This window comes from Rhagoletis pomonella, unplaced genomic scaffold (assembly GCF_013731165.1).
Source record: "Rhagoletis pomonella isolate Grant_MI unplaced genomic scaffold, Rhpom_1.0 Rhpom_scaffold_00012, whole genome shotgun sequence".
NCBI lineage: Eukaryota > Metazoa > Arthropoda > Insecta > Diptera > Tephritidae > Rhagoletis > Rhagoletis pomonella.
This window is the reverse complement of record NW_023458566.1, coordinates 6,490,023-6,498,303: the sequence shown is the minus strand read 5'-3', so window position 1 is coordinate 6,498,303 and position 8,281 is coordinate 6,490,023. Positions and strand designations below refer to the sequence as shown.

The 8,281-nt window shown below is 33.6% G+C and overlaps 1 non-coding gene across 1 annotated transcript; it reads right to left on the bottom strand.

Annotated features, from left to right (window-relative positions):
• Window positions 1-7,812: 7,812 nt before the first annotated feature.
• Window positions 7,813-7,977, bottom strand: LOC118748201. Its single transcript, XR_004994033.1, has one exon. It is a non-coding gene; the product is annotated as a U1 spliceosomal RNA (small nuclear RNA).
• Window positions 7,978-8,281: the final 304 nt, after the last annotated feature.

Below are 8,281 nucleotides of genomic sequence, written 5' to 3'. Positions count from 1 at the left end.
ACTACATTGGAAGCGATTAGTTGAAAGGCCGTTCACACCAGGCGATTGTTGCTTTCAACGAAAAGTTGTCTGTAAAATTGCCTCATGCGAGCACCGTATTAAATAGTTGAGTGTTGCTGGAGTGACAGAACTTGGCCAGATATATTCTGGGTCTTTCCGGTTACGTAGAATCGACTGTCGTGGGAAAGCCAAAAATATTTTGTTTATTTATCCTATTAATTTTGACAAGTTTTCCTTAAGCTACAATTTTAGCTACGATAATCTTTCACTATTTCGCACCATCTTGATTAGCGCCTCTATTATAATTTTTGTTTTTTTATTCTTCTGCCTTCTATTCGCACTACCATTTACTTACCATCTTTTGCGCTCTTTGTTGTTGCAGACATTGCGAGTGTTGTCGTTGATGTTGTATTGTTAGTGGTGCTATTATTGTGCATAGAGGAATCAGCCCCACCAGCTGATAGACTTCTCTCCATTGAATAGTGCATCATCGGATCACGTGTACTTTTCGCTAAGTATTTGAGATTTAATAACCGGTGATGGAATGGCAAAGTGATTTCTTCACAGTTTTAACGCTTGAAATATTTTTTATTTTAATCACACAAACACACTTTAAGCCGATTTAATTTTTTTATATAATTTTCTTGCCGTATCACTGTTTATAAGCTTCGCACTACACTGCACTAGATATACTTTTGTAACTTTCTTTTTTGGTTTTTTCTGTTGATAAAAACGAGTGTATGTGGCTAGATTTTAACTGAGTTTCTTATCGCATTTGATGATTAACGCAACGTACTTAGTTGGTTGCTGAAGACGGGACGGCAAGGAGACTCATAATATGCCAAGTTGGCTTCTTTATTTGGTAACTTGGTGGACAGCGGATCGGGCTTTTAGCAGTTTAAAGGGCACTGCGGATTGCATTGCTAAGGTTTATACACTTTCTTAATGTTTTTTTTTACTTATGTATATTTTATTGAATATGCATGTTTTCCGAAAAGTTTAACGCTTTCTACCGGAATTCATTAAACTAAATAATTTGAATTTCATCTAATATTTACAATGTAGCACTAATTTCTACAAAAAAAAATTTAAATCATCACGCACGGTATGCATACCAGAGCTCCACCGAACAAACACGTTTGCAGCAAACTAAATGCATTGAAATTAACAATTACAAGTAGAAAGCGAGATAGCGGAGACAAGGCAAAGGCAAATTGCTTATCTTTTAAAAATGTATAAATTTATTTTTACTACTTTTCCGGTTTACTTATTTTCACTTGTTCGTCGCTAACTTTACAAAATTGTCCACACAGAGAAGAGCCACAGAATACATTCAATTAACCACGACAGTAATTTGGTAGGGGGTGGCGAGGCGACGACAGCATTTCAAAATCGTTTCACTTTTGTTACCCCACTATTAATAAAATTTTGCGAATTTCTTTACACTATTTTAAAAGCGCAATAAACTATAGTGTTCGCTGACCTTTTATTTATATGTAGGTATATTTTATTATTTTTTACTTTGCATGAGCCTTTTAGAGTATTTTCTTTTTCCTCGCCGATACGTACGCGTGTACTCTGCTTCAATACGTCAGTCAGTCATTCAATGTTGGCGCATACAACAACAACAAAGAAAAAACACTTCGAACAGCTGTGTGTGGGTTGAAAAGCTTCGGGCACACGCAATGAAACCAATATGAAAGTATTTCAAATTGGATGGATGGGTGACTGATTGGATGGACGACTGTTGGTTACTTGTTGGATAACTGCATGAAAAGTGTGTAGCGTGCGGAAGAGGGCGACGAGGCACAAACAAAAATGATGAAAAACAACACAAAAAAAAGCAGCGCAAATATTCGGGCAGTCGACGACGACGACGCCTGCTTATTGACGTTTCTCTATGCACGACGCAGGGTTGCATTCACATAAGAGAATGAAGAAAAAACTAAACAATGTGAAGAATAGCAAACAAGTTAAATGTAATTATTTCGCGGCAGTTTTAAGTTTCTTTAGTATGCATAATAATCACAATAATAAATATAAGTATTTAGGTCGTAAATTTTATGGCGCACGTTCTATTGGCAATCAAAACTTGAATGTAACTACATACGCGTCCAATTTTGGGCCGCAAACACAGACACAGCCAGCGAAGTCGCGTGTAATTACTCGAATGAAATGAAGAAAAGCGTGATGAAACTGGCAAGAAAAGCAGCAAATGAATCGGGCACTATTTCTTATTTTCACATGCACTTCAAAGCCCAATAGTTTCTGGAAAAGGGGGCGACGGATGCACCACTTTCAACGGTACGAACGGGAACATACACAACGGGAAAATGTTTGCTCTCCTCACCGACAAATGGCTGCCATGAACTATTTTTGCAGTTTCTTCTGCTGCACTGATTCACCAGCACTTAACAAAATGTGCTTTCATCAAAATCATTTTCCTACACTTTTTAGGTTGCTATGCAGCTCACAGTAATGAATATCCAATTGGTTAATTGCACTGACACTGTTTTTGGTACATTTTTAATGTTTGATTTGCTCAATTTTCGCTTTCACACGCTTAAAAATCGACCGACAGACACTGGCAATATGACCTAACGCGGCAAATTTTTTCTATACACTGCTTGTAAACAGTGGCCAAATGACGGCCGAAATGTCACGAACGTGTGTGTGTGCGTGAGATGGGAATGGATTGTTAAAAGAGAATTGACAATTAGAGATGTAAGGAATTGCAGAGTTGCTTTGCCAGCTTTGATTCTATTTAAACTAAATTTAATTAACTTGTATATAAATTAGTTCAAAGTAATTGGACAAAATAAATGGCATACTTTTTTATATCTCTGTAGGTAGTGTTATTTGTTATTATACTACCTTCGTAACATCTTGAGGCGCCAGGCGGCTGGATCTTCTATTTACTACTGTTCTGCGACATCTGGCGGCAGGTAGTTACATACGCTGTGGTTTCTACAGCAGCTTGGTGAAAATTCACACAGGGTTGCAAACTAGCAGGGTGCACATAATGAATATTTTTTGTTTATTCGTTATTTGTAAAATTTGTTGATGATCCCAATGTTGTTTTTCGCAGTTATTGATAAAATTGTTTGATGCATTCCCCAACGTGTTTTTTGCCGTTTGCTTTTAATATTAAATTTTTCGATTTTTAAAATTTTAGTGTAATTTAGTGAAAGCTTCAAGCATTTAGCTGCATTAAATAAATAAATAAGTACAAAAAAATATTTGCTGCATCAAGAAAGTTTAAATAAACATCATACATAACCGTCCGGTTCCAGTATTAATATATACAAAATTTTTTTTCCTTGCTCGGAGATCTCTGGGGGAATTTAATGCACCGAATTTTGACAAACCTATTATTATTGTTGGGTTTTCATCACTCCACATCTTATCCTCGTAACGGTTCAACCTAATTTTCAAAAATTTCTCAAGCATTTAGCTACATTAAATAATTACTTTTAGTTTTTTAATGTAATTTTAGTATTTTTAACCAGCAAAAAAAAATTGTTTTTTTCATTTTTTGCTCTTTAAGTAATTATACTTTTTTTTTAATATAAGCTAAAAAAATTAGCTTCACGGGAAACAATTATGTGAAGTAACAAAACACCAAAAAAATATTAGATAGAATTAAATAGCATTTATAATAAAAAATAAAAAAAAAATTAAAACAAGAAAGCTAATTTTAAGAATCTCTTGGAGTGTGGTTCGAACCTGGGTGGAAGTGAGTTGTAGTACACAGTTCTGACAACTCAGCTATCGCCGATGCCCGTTCTGGTCAGTCAAAAATTGATATTATCCGAATTAATTTTGGAAATTAACTCTAGGACGTAATCCGTATCAGCTGCAGTTAATTCCCGACCTAATTCCGAAATAACGAGTTAATCCGGATGGGCGCTGGCGTCTGTCTATGCTTTCACCCGTTGCTATTTCTCCAAAACCTTATAGATTTCGGCATCAAGCATTGAGTATGTTTATAACAAATAACTACTTTCTTAATAAATTTTTTTAAATGTACTTTTTCTTAAATGGTCTTACATAAACACGCACATATGTATGTACCTATGATTATTTTCCCACCACCTCGGTTCATCCAACTGTCGATATACATACATACATATTTATGTAGGGGGATATACATACAATGTACATTCAAAACGGAAGTTGCACGGTAGCTGTAAATTGGCATTATCCGATTGGCAGGCTTTCATTCAAATGAATCAAAATTCAATACGCTCCCATAAGCTGCATTCAACAGCTTGGCGTTAATTTCTACAAGTAGATGCATACAAAAATACTTAACATACAAGGCGCATATATCTACATACATTTTTTTTTTGTATGCACGCATCCAAGACAGTAAGTGAAAAAACTCATTGACTTTTTAACAAATAAATATGTATGTATGTATGTAAATGAATTCATTTGCGCGGTTGGCCATTGTGGCTGGCACCTGTTCAGATTTAAACGATATTTATTGACAACTACAACGTTTTAGTGAGTGATATTTGCACTTATCTCTGCACTTTAACAAATGTATTTATTTATGCAATGGTGTACGGATGGACATATGTATGCACATACATACATAGATATGGCATGGACGTGCCTTGAAGAATTGATGAATATCACACAATTGGAAATGGGAGTACCTACGCCCAGCGTCGCATCGGTGGTGCCATCTGCTTGCATAATCTTTTGCTACGCAGTTGGATTTTTTAAGTGACTTATTTTTTATTTGTTTTTTTTTTAGTTTTTTAATGTTCGGAAACCACTTTTACTTTCTTTTAATGTACTTCCAAAAAATGCGCAAAACGGCACGAAAAAAAGTCAGGCCGCCGGTTTTGTTTTAAATTCGCAATAAAAATTGTAGATAGATGATCCCGTTAGGTGTTTTATTGCCTCACTTTTACACCAGTGAATGGCTGTTGAATGGTTAATTAATTGTTGTCATAAAAATTTAACTTAACTTTGAAGACAATTTAATTGAGAGCAATCCGTGATCATTTCGCCGCTACAACTTTTTTAAACTCCTTAGGCATATATAAATACATACATATGTGCATATGTATGTATCTGCATATCCTCACCTGAAATGCATAAAGTCGTAACTAATAATTTTTTTTGTTGTAATCAAAAAGTTAATTTTAAATTTTTTGCCATCTGCGGCTCATGCACATTAGGGTGGTCCAAAAAAATTTTTGAAATGTTAAGCTCCCACCCACTAGGATTTTTCTAAATAGAGAAAAGAATACCCGATTGTTTTTCTTGTTAAAAATAGTGATATTTAAAACTGCCTCAAAGCCCATGAAGTTTTCCATGTTTTGTATGGGGAAAAAACATTTTTTCGTAGAAATGATATCGAGTTCTTGAAAATCTCTGGGCCTTATGCATAAAACTGAGCTTAAGTTTCGACTCGATTTTCAGTAAAAACTGTAGTAAAAAAGTGTTGCCCCGAATTTCATCAAAAATGTCGTTAATTAGTATGAGTATGAACCCATTTTTTATTTTATTTTTTTTATATACATACTTACATATCTATAGAAAGGCCCCTTCCAACATATTTGTTTCTTTACACAGTAGTTAGAAATCTTTATAAAATCTAGAGCTCTTCATTAGCGATTTTCTTCATTTATATAAACTCAAAAACTTTTCTTAATGTAGGAGTTGATTTTAAATTGGGGAAAGAGTTCAAGAGGGATCTACTGGCTTCTGCGCAGACGTGAATTTCGAAATTAAATGAGTTAGGACCTTTCTATATTAATAGACTCGCCTTATTTGGCCCAGTTTGGACTATTTTTCTTTTGTTTATTTACTGCTTATTATTTTTTTAATTTTTTAAAAAGTCCAGCTCATTTTAAGATAAATACGATATACATCCACATTTCAAATTTTGCAAAAAAAATTATAAAAATTCAACAAAGTTTCCACTTTTATTCAAAATTTTTACCAACAAAAAATTATTAAAAACGGTATTTTATAGCCACTTTAGACTTGCACTTTACTGCACTAAAATGAAATGAGCTATAACACTGCATACCGAAAAATTTCTAAAAATACTGAAAAAAATTTAAAATTTTTTTTTTTTAACATTTGTTGAATTTTTATAATTTTTGTACAAAGTTTGAAATGTGGATTTATATAGTGTTGGTTGTATAGCTAGCTAGACTTTTATAAAAAAATATTAAACATTAAATAAACCAAAGAAATTTAGCCAAAACTGGTCAAAAGAAGGCGAGTCCATTATTTCTGCCGTTAAAAAAAATATATATATATTAAATTAAGCAGGAAAAAACCCTGCCCGAGGACTTGAACTTCTGACCTCAGGAGTGGCACCCTAGCTACCATTCTAGTTCACAACTAGTAGCTTTATCTGTAGGAAAAATATCCATAGGTTCTGCTAATGGTACACACATTTATACATACATACATACACACATCTGCTTGGTTAAGCAAGCCCCCACATACTTTAAAATTCAAACATCAAATTATGTCAAACAGAAATATCTCTATTGAGCCAACTGTTGGTAATCGAAGAAGGTGTGAAATTATTTTGTTTTGAAACTTTTTTTATACAATATTTTTATGCTGCCATATGTGAACAATTTGGGTGCGCTTTTGCGAACAACGGACCTTCGTGTGGCTTGCAAATTTCTCAGTTCAATTTTTCAGAAGAAGAAAACAGGTGAAGGTCATGTGAACTTTTTACTACGCAATATTTCGTTTATGTTATAATTTTAAAGGTCAATATTTACAGTCATCGATATGTCAAAGAAATGTTTGGATGCGTACATACATATGTTATGTTTTGTAATTATGCTAATTTGGTAATGCTGCAATAACAAATAAACACATATGTATGTAGGTATGTATGTATTAACATCAAATTTTTAAACTATAAGAATCGGATATGTTCCAAATATCTATTCTCATTGGTTAAATGGTTAAATAAACAATTGAGTATTGTTATTAGAAGTCTCCTAAAAATAAACAGAGTTTGCGATCGAAAAATATTGAATTTCAAGAATTCTATACCATTTTTTTTTCGCCTTATAAAATAATTCCTATAAAACTTTTTTATTTAGAAAAATCTTAGTGGTGAGAGCCTAACATTTAAATTTTTTTGGACCACCCTACTGTACATACATACACTTGGGGTCAGCTTATCAAGTTAAGTGACATTTTGTTCAGATTTAGGCAATTTTTTTTTTTTATTAAATGTTTTCATTTTTTGTATAAAAGTCTAGCTAATTTTACATAACCAGAACCACATTTAAAACGTCGTATGAAAGTTATCAAAATTCAACAAACAACTTTAAGAAAAATTTTATTTTAAACTTTTTATTCAGATTATTTTTTTCTTAATTTTAGGTTTGCAGTTTTATAGCCCATAAAATGTTCTTTCTTCCATATAAAAGTAACTCTGTCGAACATACTTTATATGCACAACACCGCCAGTCTGGATTACACTCTGGATTACAAATTTTAATTTTGTTTGTTGTTTTTTTAATGAGGAAATTTAAAAAAAATCTAACTTTAACATAGAAGAAATAAAAAAATACGACTCTTTTATTTTTTTTTTGTTAATTAGTTTCTCAGAAACCATCAGCTGCTTGCAGTAATTTATTTAAAATTTTGTACAATTTTTGTGTTGAAATGTTATCTGAGAAATCTTATGCAAATCGATGCATCCAATCAAATAAAATTATCGATGTATTTTTACCACTGACATCCCCACGTATGCATGTACGTATGTCAGTCCACCTGCCACAAAACACCCCTATAAATGTATTCATTAATGTCGGGACGGCGCGAACGCCATTCCCGGCTATCAAAAATTACACGCACGAGTTATTCGCATTAGGAATAATCGCGGAGGTCAACTCAACCGAAAGTGCAATGGCCAAGCCTCACTCCGGAGGAACCGCCTTCATGATCACGGTAACCTCTACGCCAGGTAAGTATGCTTTGCTTAGCACACGACGAACTTACTATACACCTTCTTCTATAAGCAGTTTGGGAATTGCATATAGCTAATAATAATGCCCATAGCACTTATAGAGCTAACGAAAATAAATACACGCTTTGTAGCGAAATGCTATATTTAGTGGTTCATTTGCGCTTTACTAACACCACATTAAGAATACACCAGAACACCCTAGTTGCCTGAGTGTTATAATGCTGTATGTTGACTCAGCAGTCGCAAGCACAAACGACAGAATGTTATGTTGGTTACACTTTGTTCACTAAATGCCGCCGATTAGAGTTA